This window comes from Pteronotus mesoamericanus, unplaced genomic scaffold, assembly GCF_021234165.1.
Source record: "Pteronotus mesoamericanus isolate MK-2021 breed Mesoamerican mustached bat unplaced genomic scaffold, CSHL_Meso_final contig_94, whole genome shotgun sequence".
Classification (NCBI taxonomy): domain Eukaryota; kingdom Metazoa; phylum Chordata; class Mammalia; order Chiroptera; family Mormoopidae; genus Pteronotus; species Pteronotus mesoamericanus.
In genome coordinates this window covers 33136618-33151744 of record NW_026555285.1, presented here as the reverse complement: position 1 = coordinate 33151744, position 15127 = coordinate 33136618, and positions in this window count along the sequence as shown.

The following is a 15127-nucleotide window of genomic DNA, read 5'->3' as shown; positions in this document are numbered from 1 at the left end:
ATAAAGATGCATGTGGCTATGACAAGATTTACACAATGCTAAATATTTTTAGATTGATTTCAACAAGAGAGATTGGAGAGCACTCCTTCAGAAGTCTCAGGAGAACTGTTTTAACATATTTTTGATAGAGACCCCTATGCACACAATAAACTACTGCAAATGTAATATCATTTGAACATTTAATCTAGTTACCTTTTAACCTTTATGAAATGTTAGACCTAGATTTCAAATTTAATAAAGGGGGTAAAGTGTGCTTGTGTGTGTGTTTTAATACAATATAATACAGATCTTAGAGTCTTTCCTTAGAATAACCAACTCTATTTATTTTTCCAATGAAGACAAAAAGGAGAAAATATGATAGAAATAAATGGATCATTACCAATATCTTGGAAAGGATTTATACACGAGGTCACTGACTGTCCATTTGGCAGGGATCTATTTTAGAAAAAATTGTACTTTGATGATAGCTCATGCACATTACTTAATTTTTAGGGAATATGGATGGTGGAGTGAAACAGGACAGACGCAAGATGGAGCTGGCTTTCCCCAAGTCACAAGCTTTTTCACTGCTAAAACAACCAAACTAGGATGGTTTAGTGCAGATCTCTTCTGAAAAGAAAAATAAAGAGAACACTGAAGTGTTCTCTCCGGTGGACCAGTTATGACAGTGAATGATGAGCCCCATAAAAACAAAAACAGAATAAATTGTCACTTAATTGAACACAACAATGCAAAGATTGCCAAGGGGCTTGCTTTCCCACAAGAAGTATTTTGTTATAAGCATCCAAGATCACAGCTGAACCCTAAATTTCGATCAACCCTAAATCTTCATTGTGCAATTGCCTTACTACAAGGTAACTAGATTAAGTGGTGAGATAGTTAAACTGGAATATTGAGGGATATATACAACATATTCCATTTCTTTCATTAAATTTATTTCTGGTTGCTTTCTTTTTCATTATAACAGCTATAAATTTCTTTTTATGTATATTAATGGGAAGATTTTTTTCCCTGAGGTAAGTTAGTTCCAAAATACTACATTTAGATTCGGAGAGCAAAGGCCTAGTACTGCTTAACTGAACATGAAATACCTGGTAAAACTTCCCAAAATTTCAATTACATTGGGTCTCAGATTTTTAACAATTTCTGTAGGTCTGATAACTTAGCAAAAATGACAGCATATTCATGATTTTCAGCTGAGACCACACTACGCTAGACACTAGAAAGCATGTTATGCTTTCTAGAATAGCATCTCAAAACGGCCTTCGAATTTTCTAGGGAAAATCTCCCAAAGGCATCTCTAGTCACAATATTTATCCATAATGCTCCATAATGCAAATAATACTAGAAATAAACAAGAAAAATATAGTTTTTAAAAGTCCCAAGAACTTCTAAAGAGGGAAGCCAAACAGTAGTTATAAACCATTTAGAGGTAAACAATGGCAAAAAAACCTATATGTCAAATATATAGGATACAGCCAAAGCTGTACATAGGGAATGTTGTAGATATGAATGCATCAATAAGGAGATAAAAGTTTGAAAATAAATAAGCAAGACATTTGACTCAGTATGTTGAAAACAAAAAATAAAATATAGTGAAGGGAGAAAAAAATCATACATTTGTCACATAAAATTAAGCCAAATATAATAAAAATGGTATATAATAAATAAAACCTACTGTATTTTGCCATGTATAATGTGCACCCATATTTTTGTGTGCATTATACTAGGATTATACCCATTATTATACCCATGGTATGTAATCATTATTCCCATGTATAATGCACACCTTTATATTTCCCTCAAAAATTCGGGCAAAAAATTGCACATTATACACAGAAAAATGTGGTACATTTAAAAAGATCACCGAATTATTTAAAAACAGTTCGTGAGTTTTGTCAAGGAATAAAAAAGAAGACAACATCGGAATTGAGAAAATATGACATAAACTACAGTTGTAGAGATTTTAAATTTTTAAGAGAATTCAGTACAAACTTAGCAAGGAAATAAAAGTCTCAGAGCAAAGACAGGCATGGCGAGAGCAAAGAACCTCTTTACCTGGGAAACATTAGCAATGTTTAAATTCAGGAACTGGGAAAGGGTATCGGTCTCACTCTTAATGTTCCAAATTACACTTGATGTCTAATAAGTACAAGAAAAGAAACACGATATATATAAATACTGATACACAAAAAAGGAAATATAAAAAGTCTCCATTGAGCCCTGGCCAGGTGGCTCAGTTGGCTGGAGTGTCATCCTGACTATCAGGGCACATACCCAGGTTGCAGGTTCAGTCCCAGTTTTGGGGGTGTATGGGAGGTGACTGATTGATGTTTTGCCCTCTCCCACTCTCTCTAGTCAATACACATTTCCTCAGGTGAGGATTAAAGAAAGAAGTCTCCATTGATAGGAGAAAAGGCTGTTGATGCCAAAAAAAAAAAAAAAAAAAAAAAAAGACCAACCCCCCCCCCCCCCCAAAAAAAAAAAACCTCAGGAGGATTAATTTATGGTGAAAGTTTAGTATTTTGGCTAAATACAGAATCAAAAACACAAATGTTTAAAGGTTTTATCCGAACAGTAGTAACCAATTAGAAAACTCTGGGCATTCACTGATGCACCTCTGATCTCCAATGATGGCTCTCACTGGGAAACTGGGAAACGGGGAAGCTGGGAAACTGTGGCAGTTTATTAAAGACAGGGCTACTAAGGGCTCCAATTCTGGGAGAATGAAGATTCAGGCAACAAAGTGATAGTAGAATAGATGGTGGAAGGAAGAAGTTATGATTGACAAGTTTATTTTGGTGACTAGATACAGAGCAGGAACCAAAAGCAGCCATATACATCTTACATTAAATGATAATTTCTCTTTTACCCCCTCTTCCTGCTTTTATGAAGGAAACAGGTGGAGGTTAATGTTTTAAATTAGGTTCCAAGTGGGTGTATAATTGAATAAACATTACCCCTTGATATCACAACTGATGGGATTATAAGGATTTCCTGTTAGAGGATGAGGGTTTCTTCATCTAGAAAAAGCCAAGATAGATCCTCCACCCAACTCTCCATCCTCCATCGCCTGGTGCTTTTTAGGGAGCGTAAATCTGCAGATTGCCTTACCAACCTTCCTAAACTCTGCCTGCAGTTTGGGGTTGACTGATGGGTAACACGAACAGGGAATCAGAAGGTGGGAGGAGATTGGGGACTGTTTATCGGGCAGCAGCTCTGTTTCTCTACAGCTACAGCACCTACGGGGCAGACTTCCTCCATGATTCCAGCTCTCAGTCGGATCCAATCATGCGAAATCTTTCTCTTTTCCCTCTATGATTGGGGTGGGAAAGACTTCCTGCTGTCACTGAGTTACTCCATATCCCTGCTTTAATGCTGTCCTTATCTAAGTTTTCCCCTCATTAATGGCTATTTAAACTACCTGAGCAAATTATTTTTCTTTATGGGACCTACACAACATGCACACATGAAACTGGATTTATGTCTAAGGTAGCATTAGAAATTGATGATAAAAGGGAAATTATGCAATATAGTTGACCTTATATATACATGGGCATATTTCCGGGTTCTCTATTCTGTTCCATTGGTCAAATGTGTCTGTTTTTTATGCTGGTACCATACTGTTTTGATTACTATAGTTTTGTAATATACTTTGAAATCAGAACGTGTGATACTTCCAGCTTTGCTCTTCTTTCTTAAGATTGCTTTGACTACTGGAGGTCTTTTGTGGTTCCATACAGATTTTAGGATTGTTTCTTTTAATTTTTGCAAAAAATAGCATTGAAATTTTGATAAGGATTGCATTGAATCTTTGGACATTTAAACAATATTAATTATTCTGATCATGAACACAGGATATTTCTTCATTTTCTAATGTGTTTGCTTTAATTTCTTTTATGAATGTCTTATAGTTTTTAGTGTGCATATATTTCATCTCCTTGCTTAGATCTATTTCTAAGTATTTTATTCTTTTTATACTATTGTAAATGGGATTGTTTATTTCTTTTTTGGGTAGTTCATTATTAGTGTATAAAAATGCAACTAATTTTTGTATGTTGATTTTGTATCTTGCAACTTCACTTAATTCACTTATTAGTTCTAACAGTTTTCTTGTTGTTGAGTCTTGAGGAATTTTTAAAAAACATATAAGCTTATGTATCTGCAAATGGGAACTTTATTTCTTCCTTTAATATTTGGATGTCCTTTTTTTTCTTGCTTAGTTGCCCTCGCTAGGAATTCTAGTACTATATTGAATAGGAGTGGTGAGAATGGGTACCCTGTCTTGTTCCTGAATTTAGAGCAAAAACTTTTAGCATTTTTACTATTGAGGATGAGGTTATCTGTGGGTTGTCATATATAACCTTTATTGTGTTGAGGTATGCTTTTTCTATACCCAACTTGTATATCAAACAGGGTGATCTATTGAGAAGATATATAATTTTAATTTTTTATTCTATTAATGTGGTGTATCACACATTGATTTGCTTATGTTAAACCATCCTTGTATTCCAGGGATAAATCTCATCTAGTTTTGGTGTATAATGTTTTTAATGTGCTGTTGAATTCAATTTGCTAGTATTTCACTGAAAATTTTTGCATGTATATTTATCAGGTCTATTGGCCTATAATTTTCATTTCCTGTACTGTCCTTATCTGTCTTTGGTATCAGGGTAATGCTGGCCTCTTAAAAATGCATTTCCAAGTGTTCCCTACTCTTCAGCTTCTGGGAAGAGTTTGAGAAGGCTTGTCATTAATTCTTTTTTAAATATTTGTTTGAATTTTTCATAAAAACCACCTGGTCCTAGGCTTTTTTTTTTGGTTAGGAGATTTTTTGATTACTGCTTCAATGTCATTAGTTGTTATTATTCTGCTCATATTTTCTATTTCTTTATGAATCAATTTTGGTAGGTTGAATGTTTCTAAGAATTTATCCATTTCTTCTAGGTTGTTCAATTTGTTGGTATATAATTGTTTTTAGTGGCCTCTTATATCTTTTTCTGTGGTGTCATTTGTGAAATCTCCTCTTTCATTTATAATTTTGTTTATTTTAGTCTTCTTTTTATGTTATTATGTTTAAGAACTGTTCTAAATAATTCTAAACTGTCATAGACTAATACTTTTATAAAATAAAATGGAAATAAATTAATGGAAAAATTAAATTATAAAAAAGTAAACAATAACCCTGGGTTTTTGTTATTATATTCAATAAAGATAAAATTACTCTTGTAGCAATATGCAAATTGCTACAACAGTTTTTACATGCTTAGTCTCAAACCCTGTATTTAATTTGCTGTGGACTAGTGGCAGATAGATTGCACATCAGTGTGAAGCACTGAAGAAGAGTCTTTAGCTCAGAGCTTTGGTTATAATAATTAAAGCTAACAACAAACTCCATGTAGAATGTTTAATTTTATTCTTTCATTTTTCAAGTTTCCTCTGAAAGACAGAACAAAACAGACTTTTCCCCCTTCTTTGAGTACTTGCTTATTTTTGAGCAAGCCTCCTATACACTTCATCCCCATGAAAGCAAGTCTCCCTCTTAAAGGTCAACTCCCAAGGCAGTAGGTCGGGCCTTTTCAGCATCTACAATGGCGCTTGAGGAATCCCTATTCAAAAATACCCTCAAAAAGTAAAATGTTGGCTTTAAGAGCACCTTGTAGAAAATTGGAAATTTTTAATTGTATATATCCATGTTGAAAATGTACATAAACCAACAAAGCAACATGGCACATGACTAGACATAATAAATTTTATGTCTGTGTCTTTTATTTTGGGTTAGAACTTTGATCTTGTTTCTTCTTTTGAGTGCTCAGTTTCGCTTTTATAGTCACGGAAAAGAGAAATAGCATGCATGTTGGAGACTGTTGATTAATGATTTTAAAAGTTCTACTGGAAGTTCAATTAAAACAGTGTTGCAAAAGAAGAAATTGTTGGGACTCCAACCAAAACAGGATATTTTAGACTCTTGTTTACACTTTCAAATTTATTTATTAAGATGGAAGGATTGAAAACAAGTGGCTTGGTTTCAATATGACAAGTATATTCATAGTGCTTTGTTTTTTCACAGCCTCTTTATTTTTGCGATTTGTTGATAAAATATTAATAAATATTGAACACAGTGCCATCAAAAATCTTTAAAATGTAACTGCTCTTACTATGTGAAAAGCTATTTTCACCGTAGCCAATAAAAGGCCTAGGGGAATGGTTGCTTAGTTTGGAGTTCTTGAAACTGTGCTTATTTATAAATTGACATTTAAAGAGCAGACTTTGCTCATGTGTATTATGAACCTGCCTTATCACTGCAAAATTGGAATTTTCTAATTAGCTACCAAAGATGCCATAGTTTTTCTAAATGTATAGTATGTTACAGGTTTGTTTTGTGGGTACCATTTTGTATTTTATTATTGTTTTGTTGACAAATATTTTGGAATTGCATTAATACTGTCAGAACTTACAAATCTCTTCTATTTCTATTTTTAGTTCATATTGATCTGTTACTTTAAGTTTGTTGATTATACATATCATCAGGTTAAAAACACTGTAAACTGAGAAATGTTAATATTTATCCTGAAAACAATAATTTTATTTTTGGTATCATTTGAAATTAGATTACTTTTAAATAATTTTAACAGAGGAGTTTTTTCTTAGAAAGATTTCATATTTTATTATATATAATCTGAAGTTACTGTATTGAACACTTTGCAAATGTCTTGCATAGTGATTAATTTAAAGGACTAACAGATGAACATTTATAAAAGTTAGACTTATTCTTTTAAGTAGGAATTTGCTCAAAGTAAATGCAAAAGTTTCTGACAAGCTGATATATAAGAAGAGACATCAATATAAAACTAAAAGATGATATTCATGTATTACAAAACTCAGTTTATATTTTAAAATCATATTTGAGATAAAGAAGAAATACATAATAAAAGATTGACTTTTATTGGGAGAAAAAAGCCAAGCAATCATTTGAAATCATAAACGTCTTTGTGATTCAGATAGCACATAATTTAGGAATGACTTAGTGGTGGAAAAGGAGCTTCGTGCTTGTTTCACTTGCCCCGAGGTGGTGATAAAGGAGGCGCAAAGTAACAAAGACAAAGGCAAAAAGACAAACGTAAGCAGGACACTAAGTTCTATCAGAAGACTTTTGATTGTAAGGGACGAATTGACTCAAGTTATTTATTCCTTTTCATATTTTTGCTCATATGAACAAGAATAATGTTCTTAAAAGGGCTTATACCTGGGTATTTTCCTCATTCCTCCTTTCCTTTCTTCTGCTCCCCCACCAAATCTGGCACAGATGCAGCCTGGGGCACTTGTTCACCTTATTTGTTGAATAAGCCTTATTTTACCCATTGAGTTGAAATATCAGTTTTATCATATATTACTTGCTTAGACAGATATATATGTTTGTTTCTAGAATACTCATTATATTTCATTGGTCTACTTGATTATTTCTGTGCTGGTGTCATGTTGTTTTAATTGCTGAGACTGTATAATGGTTTTAAATTTTTTAATATTTTATAATTAACTTTGACATTTTAAAAAATAAATAAAATCAATCTGCATTTTAAAAAGAAGGAAAGGAAGGAAAGAAGGGAGGGAGGGAGAGAGAGAGAATAAGAAAGAAAGAAAGAAAGAAAGAAAGAAAGAAAGAAAGAAAGAAAGAAAGAAAGAAAGAAAAAAAGAAAGAAAAGAAAGAAAGAAAGTAAGAAAGAAAGATGAAACTCCTACCTTACGCGACAACATGGATGGAACTGGAGAATATTATGCTAAGTAAAATAAGCCAGTTGGCGAAAGGCAAATACCGTATGATCTCACCTATAAGTGGAAACTATTCAACAAAATAAACTAACAACCAAATAAACCACAGGCATGGAAACAGAGCAGACTCAAAGTGTGAAAGTGACCAGAGAGGATGGGGAAAGAAGACAATGAGGGAAAGAAGGGGGAGGGATTAGACAAAGAACATGTATGAATGACCTGGACATGGACAACAGAGTGGGAATTGCCTGTGGGAGTGGGGAGTTGGGTGGAGTAAGTGGAGGGACAAAGGGGGAAAAATTGAGATAGCTGTAATATAATAAACATGATTTAAAAATTAAAATAAAATAAAATAATAATTAAAAAAATAAACTGTCATCTTTGTCTCACCAAATATCAATTTTGATAAGGCCTATAATAATGATTACAGGGATAAAGAATAAGGACTACTCAGACAGGCTATATTAAAAATGTGAAATGAGGAATTATATTGCATAGTTAACATTTTGCTAATAAGTATAAAAAGGAACCTGCTAAAATAGAGTTCTGGAGTCCTTTGAAGACATATCATTTAGTTAAAAATCATCTGAGAACTAAAGAAACTGATTTCTGACATATATTCCCAAAATTGAACACCATTTTCTTTTTGATAAATAAAAGTTCCTCAGGGTAAACCACAGTAACATTTTTGTATTGTTGTTTTTAAATTCAGATGCATTTTCATTTTGTATTTTCAACATAGCATGATGGTTTAGGTTTTTCTCTGTTAGTGGTAAGCCTGATAGATATATAATTGGTATGAGTCATAAATTGTAGGCACTCAGCCACCTCCCCGTAAGTTTAATACCCACTCTCGATAGAGAGGCATACTACCAAAATTCAAAGTCCTATTCAGTTTGAAGGATAAAACAGAACAAGTATTCCATCAACATTCTTTGATGTTTATCTTTAAAAAGAAAACACAACCCTGGCTCGTGTGGCTCAGGGGACTGAGTGCCGGCCTGTGAACCAAAGAGTCACTGGTTCGATTCCCAGTCAGGGCACAGGCCTGGGTTGCAGGCCAGGTGCTCAGTAAGGGGTGCATGAGAGGCAACCACACATTGATGTTTCTCTCCCTTTCTTTCTTCTTCCCTTCCCCTCTCTATAAAAATAAAGTCTTAAAAAAAAAAAAAGAAAACACAGACTATAAGAGACAATGCCTTTACTCTTTAGTCACCCCCACTTATCTTAGAATAAGTAAGGTAAGTAAGCTTGTAGCTTATAGTGGTATCTGCTGAAATCGAAACCTGAAACAGAGCTGTTATATGCAGGCATGTAGGCTGTGTATTTCACAACTCCATGGAGCACCACTTCTATGGATTACAATGTAAATGGCATTCCCTGGATTTAGACAAGATAGTACTATGAACTGGAGGCCTGGACAAAAGGCCCAGTAAGATAGAAGCTTTCTTCTCAGAAAAGGCCATAGAGATGTTTTAAATTAAAGAGAGATAAACTTGTTAGGTAGAGCAACCCAGTTTCTGGAGATTAAGTGTTCTGTATATCAAGGTGACAAAGTTTACCATTACCATATCTACTTCCACAAATACTAATTGAGCATGTAGTGCATGCCTGGCATTATGTTAAGCAATTTATATTTTTCTCATTTAATCCTTATAATAATGTTATGAGGGAGCTGAGATACAGACAGATAACTAACTTGCTCAAGGTCATAGAGCTGGAAAGCTGCAGGAATTGGGACAAACCCAAGTTTCTCTGACATAGAAGTAGGTGCTTATAATACATTGTACGCCTGAACACCATGATAATGCATTAAACAATTGCCATGGGACTGCACTGAAGTTTGCATCATGGACTTTCTTGTCTATAACTACTCAGACTATTACTTGGTCTGAAATTTGATTAATTTTATACGAGAATTTTGTGAAGAAGATCAAACTTTAGAAACTTCCTGATAAATACAAAAAAGCCTTTTCCCTAGATGTTAGAAAAGAATTTCAGGCCAATTTCTGCCTCCCTTTTCCCATTTATTCATTCTTCTTAGACTCAAACTGTAGAAAGGGACTCTGAATTTAAAAAAAATAGGCATTTATCGATAGGTTAATGGCATTGCTAGAAGGATGGAGAACCAAGCCCAAAGAATGTTCAGGGAAAAAGATGTAATGCAGTCAGAATCATAGCCAAAATCAAGTCCTTGAAAAAATCAGGGCAGCTAATGATTTTTATTGAGTGACATTTAGATGGTGATGCCTATAGCCAGGACTAAGCTGAATCACATGTGGTACTTGTCTTGGGCTCAAAATGTAAGGGGACCCCCAAACTCTAATCAAGATAAATAACATTTCAATACAATATTAAAAAAAAATCTAAATCAGTACAATAATCCACGAAGAACAAATTATCAAAAGTTTAAATCAAGATGAGACAGTGATAAGCAGCATAAGGCATAGAATTGAAAAGGATGTGTGTATGTGTGTGTTATTAGCAAGCTGAGTTCAAAGTAGGATGGGTTTGAAGTGTGTACAGGACATCCAGAGCAGTTAGGAATGCCGATCTGGAACCCAAGAGGTGGTCAAGTCAAAGATTAGGAATTTAAGGGTCCCTGTCCAGTAGATGTTACTTGACATCATGAGGAAATAAGAGATCTGGAAAAGTCCAAAGAGGAGGATGGAGGACTGAGTCCTGGGGAATACGCACGTGTGCTGGAGGGTAAAGCGAGAGGAGCCAGTGGAGGAGGAGCCAGGGAGGTAGCAGGATAGCAGGAGGGAAGGAGGGCCCTGCTAGAGGCCACGAGAGGAGATGCTCCTGACTGGGGGCGAGGGGTGGTGGTGGAAGAAATTAACAGCATCAGAGGTGTGGCAATGAAGTTAAGCAACTTTCACTTACAGTCACTTGTCGCATACCAAGTACTGCACAATGCGTTTAACCTATCTCCCTTAATCCTCACCTAAACCCCATAAGGCAGGCTTTATCCTAATTTTATATATGAAGAAATAACAAGGTTTTGAGAGGCAAAGGACTTGCCAAGGTCACACAGTATTGAGCCACAGAGGGATGTGGAACCCAGGCCTGTCTGAAGGCCAGCCCTCGTGGATAAGGTATTCCCTGCCAGCCTCAGCGTTTTCATCTCTGTTTGATCATCAGGATCAGCAGCAAAGCTGTAAACGTTGCCAGTGTTGAGGCCCCAGCTCTGGCGATTCCGATGCTGCTGGTTTCAGGAAACGTCTGGGAGACCACGGTTGAGTCACAGCCGCTCAACAGTTCAACCACTTCATGAAATCAAGGGTTTGGCTTAGGTTATAACTAACCCATGATTTGTGACTAATGTCCATGCATTCTTTTTCCTTAAAAAAGTGACTTTGTAATCTCAGGAAAAGAGATTTAATATTTCTCTGTAGTATGGGAACCTTTCATTTTAACAGTCGGAAAAGTAGTAGCATAATAGACTGAGCATGTTATTCTCAAGCCTTTAGAGTCTAAAACGTGACCTTTGGCAAATCATCTCACATCAGTCCTTCAGTGTGAGATAGTGCATGGCATACACCATCTCCTTTATTATTGTCATTTGAGTTATCATTTGCTGCAAACTGGCATTTTGCTCATTAAGGAGAGTATCTGCTTCATGATAGAATAAGAGCAAAAATGGCTTTGAGTAAGCTTTTTAAAAAACTCTATTAAATGAAGTTATTATTTAAAGTGTTATTGTTTGGTCCTGATTTTCTTAGTGTAGTTCAAAAAGTAGCCTGCATATAGACTGCTTTAATGTGCTGCTGGTTTTATCTGCCACCAGCGCATGTCTTGCACAGAGTAGATGCTCAGTGTTACTGAATGCTTGTTCAATGACTATAAAGCAGAAAAAAGGAAAATAATATAGTTGTTATTTATTGTACGTGGAATTTACAAGGTACTGATGAAACTTGATTCCTGAGAATTGTGCAACCAGCAATAAAATACTAACATATATAACATCATAATGATATTTTACAACATAGAAAAAATATGAGACTTTAAATGATTTGTATTTTTCTATATGCACTATAGATCCCTATGACTTATTAAATAAAAAAAACCTATGTATTGTAGTATGAGATTAGAGATTATTGTGCATGCCACCCAAACAACATCTTAACAATAGAATTACAAATGCAAACTGCAAATATTGACTTTTCAGATAAAATTTATCATTACATTTGGGACTGCTTTATTAAACCGTGATGCTTGGGCTCTGTATGTGTCTTTTATGGATGGGATTCAAAACACTTTGCAAACACTGAAAATCATTTTGGATACCAGTGACAAATTACACAATATTTATTTATTCCTGTGGCAGTACTCACCAGACCACTTGCGATCAAGGCCTTATTAGAGTCAGGCAATCTCCTTGATTTCAATTACAGGTATACAAATCACGCTAGTCTTGTATGACAACCTCTAGCAAAGACTAATTCCTGTGAGAAAAATTAACAAAGAGTAGCTCCTGAAAAATCAGCATCTAAAATGCATTCTTGTTTGTTTTTGATATTCTGAGTTATGTCTAAATATTAATTATTGGAACAATAAAGTCATACACATTACTCATAAGAGCTGTCATTTACTGAGAGCTTGTTGGGCACATTACATGTATCTCATTTAATCTCTACAATAACCACTTAAGGTGTGTTTTATTAATCCTCTCTTACAAAAAGTCAGTTTAATGGTCTGCTCACATTCACAGAGTGACTGAATGGGGACCCAGAATTTGAACATCCGTCTTTCTAACTCCAAAGTCTGGGCTGTAAATCACTGAGACCAATGCATTTCTTTCATTTTTTTATATTTTAATTTTTACTTTTCCATTTTAAATCATTTTTTTCTTTCAAAGATATTTTAAATTAATTTTTATTTTTATTCTATTACAGTTGTCTCAATTTTCCCCCCTTTACCCCCCTCGGCCCATCCCAACCCCCGCGCCCACAGTCAGTTCCCACACCATTGTCTATGTCCGTGGGTCATCTTACCTGTTCTTTGTCCAGTTCCTTTCCCTTCTTTCTGTGATTTTCCCCCCTTTCCCCTCTCCTGTGGTCACTTTCTGTCTCTTCCACATTTCCATGCCTGTGGTTCTATTTTGTTCATTAGTTAATTTAATTCATTAGAGTTCACTTATAGATGAGATCATCTGGTATTTGTATTTCACTGACTGACTTATTTCACTTAGCATAATATTCTCCAGTTCCATCCATACTGTCGCAAGGATAAAATTTTTTCTTTTTTATGGCCAAGTAGTATTCCATTATGTAAATGTCCCATAGTTGTTTTATCCACTCATCTAATGATGGGCACTTGGGCTCCTTCCATATCTTGGTGATTGTAAACAAGCTGCAATGAACATAGGGGTGCTTATGTTCTTTCTAATTAGTGTTTTGGGTTCCTTTGGATATATTCCCAGGATATCCAAAGATATCCTGGGTTGAAAGGCAGATACATTTTTAATTTTTTGAGGTATATCCATACTGCTTTCCACAATGGCTGCACCAATCTGTATTCCCACCAACAGTGCAAAAGTATTCCCCTTTCTACACATTCTTGCCAACACTTGTTGTTTGTTGATTTATTGATGATAGCCATTCTTACAGGTGTAGGATGATATCTCATTGAACTTTTAATTTGCATTTCTCATGATTAGTGATGTTTAGCATCTTTCATATGTCTTTTGGCCATCTGTATTTCCTCTTTGAGAAAGTGTCTATTCAGGTCTTTTGCCCATTTTTTCACTGGGTTGTTTGTTTTTTGGTGTTGAGTTTTGTAAGTTCTTTATAAATTTTAGATATTAACTCCTTATCAGATGTATTGGTGAATACGTTCACCCATTCTTTGGGTTGTCTTTTTATTTTGTTGATGATTTCCTTTGCTGTGCAATACCTTTTTAGTTTGATGTCATCTCATTTGTTTATTTTTTCTTTTGTTTCCCTTGCCTGGGGAGATATACCCAATAAAATATTGCTATGAGCAGTGTCTGAGATTTTGTTGTCTGATTTCTTCTGTGATTTCTATGGTTTTGGGTCTAACATTTAAGTCTTTAGTACATTTTGAATTTATTTTCATGTGTAGTGTAAGAAGGTGGTCTAGTCTCATTTTTTTTGCATGTATCTGCTCAGTTTCCCAACACAATTTATTGAATAAACTATCTTTAGCCCATTGTATGTGCTTGCTTCCTCTGTCAAATATCAATTGACTATAAAGATATGGATTTATTTTTGGGCTCTCTATTCTGTTCCATTGATCTATGTGTCTGTTTTTATGCCAGTGCTATGCTGTTTTGATTACTATGGTCTTATAGTATAGTTTGATATTAGGCAATGTGATTCCTCAACTTAGTTCTTCATTCTAAGAATCACTGTTGCTATGTTGCACTGTGGCTATGTGTGGTCTTTTGTGGTTCCATATACATTTTTGAAATATTTGTTTTAGTTCTGTGAAATACATCATTGGAATCTTGATATGTACTGCATTTCATCTGTAGATTGCTTTGGGTAGTATGGGCATTTTAATGATGTTAATTCTTCCTATCCATGAACACAGTATGTTCTTGCACTTTTTTGTATCTTCTTCAGTTCCTTTCTTCCATGTCTTATAATTTTCTGAGTACAGGTCTTTTACATCCTTGGCTAGGCTTATTCCTAGGTATTTTATTGTTTTTGTAGCAATTGTGAAAGGGATTGTTTTCTTAATTTCCTTTTTCTTTGTTCATGATTGGCATTTAAAAATGCAACTGACTTCTGGATATTAATATTGTATCCTGCTACTTTGCTGAATTCATTTATCAGTTCTAGTAGTTTCCTGGTGGAATCTTTGGGATTCTCTATGTACAGCATCATGTTATCTGCAAACAGAAGAGTTTTACTTCTTCCTTTCTGATTTGGATGTCTTTTATCTCTTCTTCTTGTCTGATTGTTATTGCTACGACTTGCACTGCTATGTTGAATAAGAGAGGTGAAAGCAGACATCCTTGTGTTGTTCCTGATTTTAAGGAGAACACTTGTAGATTTTGCCTATTGAGTATGATGCAGGCAGTGGGTTTGTCATATATGGCTTTTGTTATGTTTAGGTATGTTCCCCCTATTCCCATTTTGCTGAGAATTTTTATCACAAATTGTTGCTAGATGTTATCAAATACTTTTTCTTCATCTGTTGATAAGATGATGTGGTTTTTATCCTTCATTTTGTTTATGTGGTGGTTCACATTTATTCGTTTGTGAATGTTGTACCAACTTTTCATTTCCAGAATAAATCCAACTTGATCATGTTGCATGATCTTTTTGATGAATTGCTATATTTGGTTTGCTAATATTTTGCTGAGGATTTTAATGTCTATATTCAT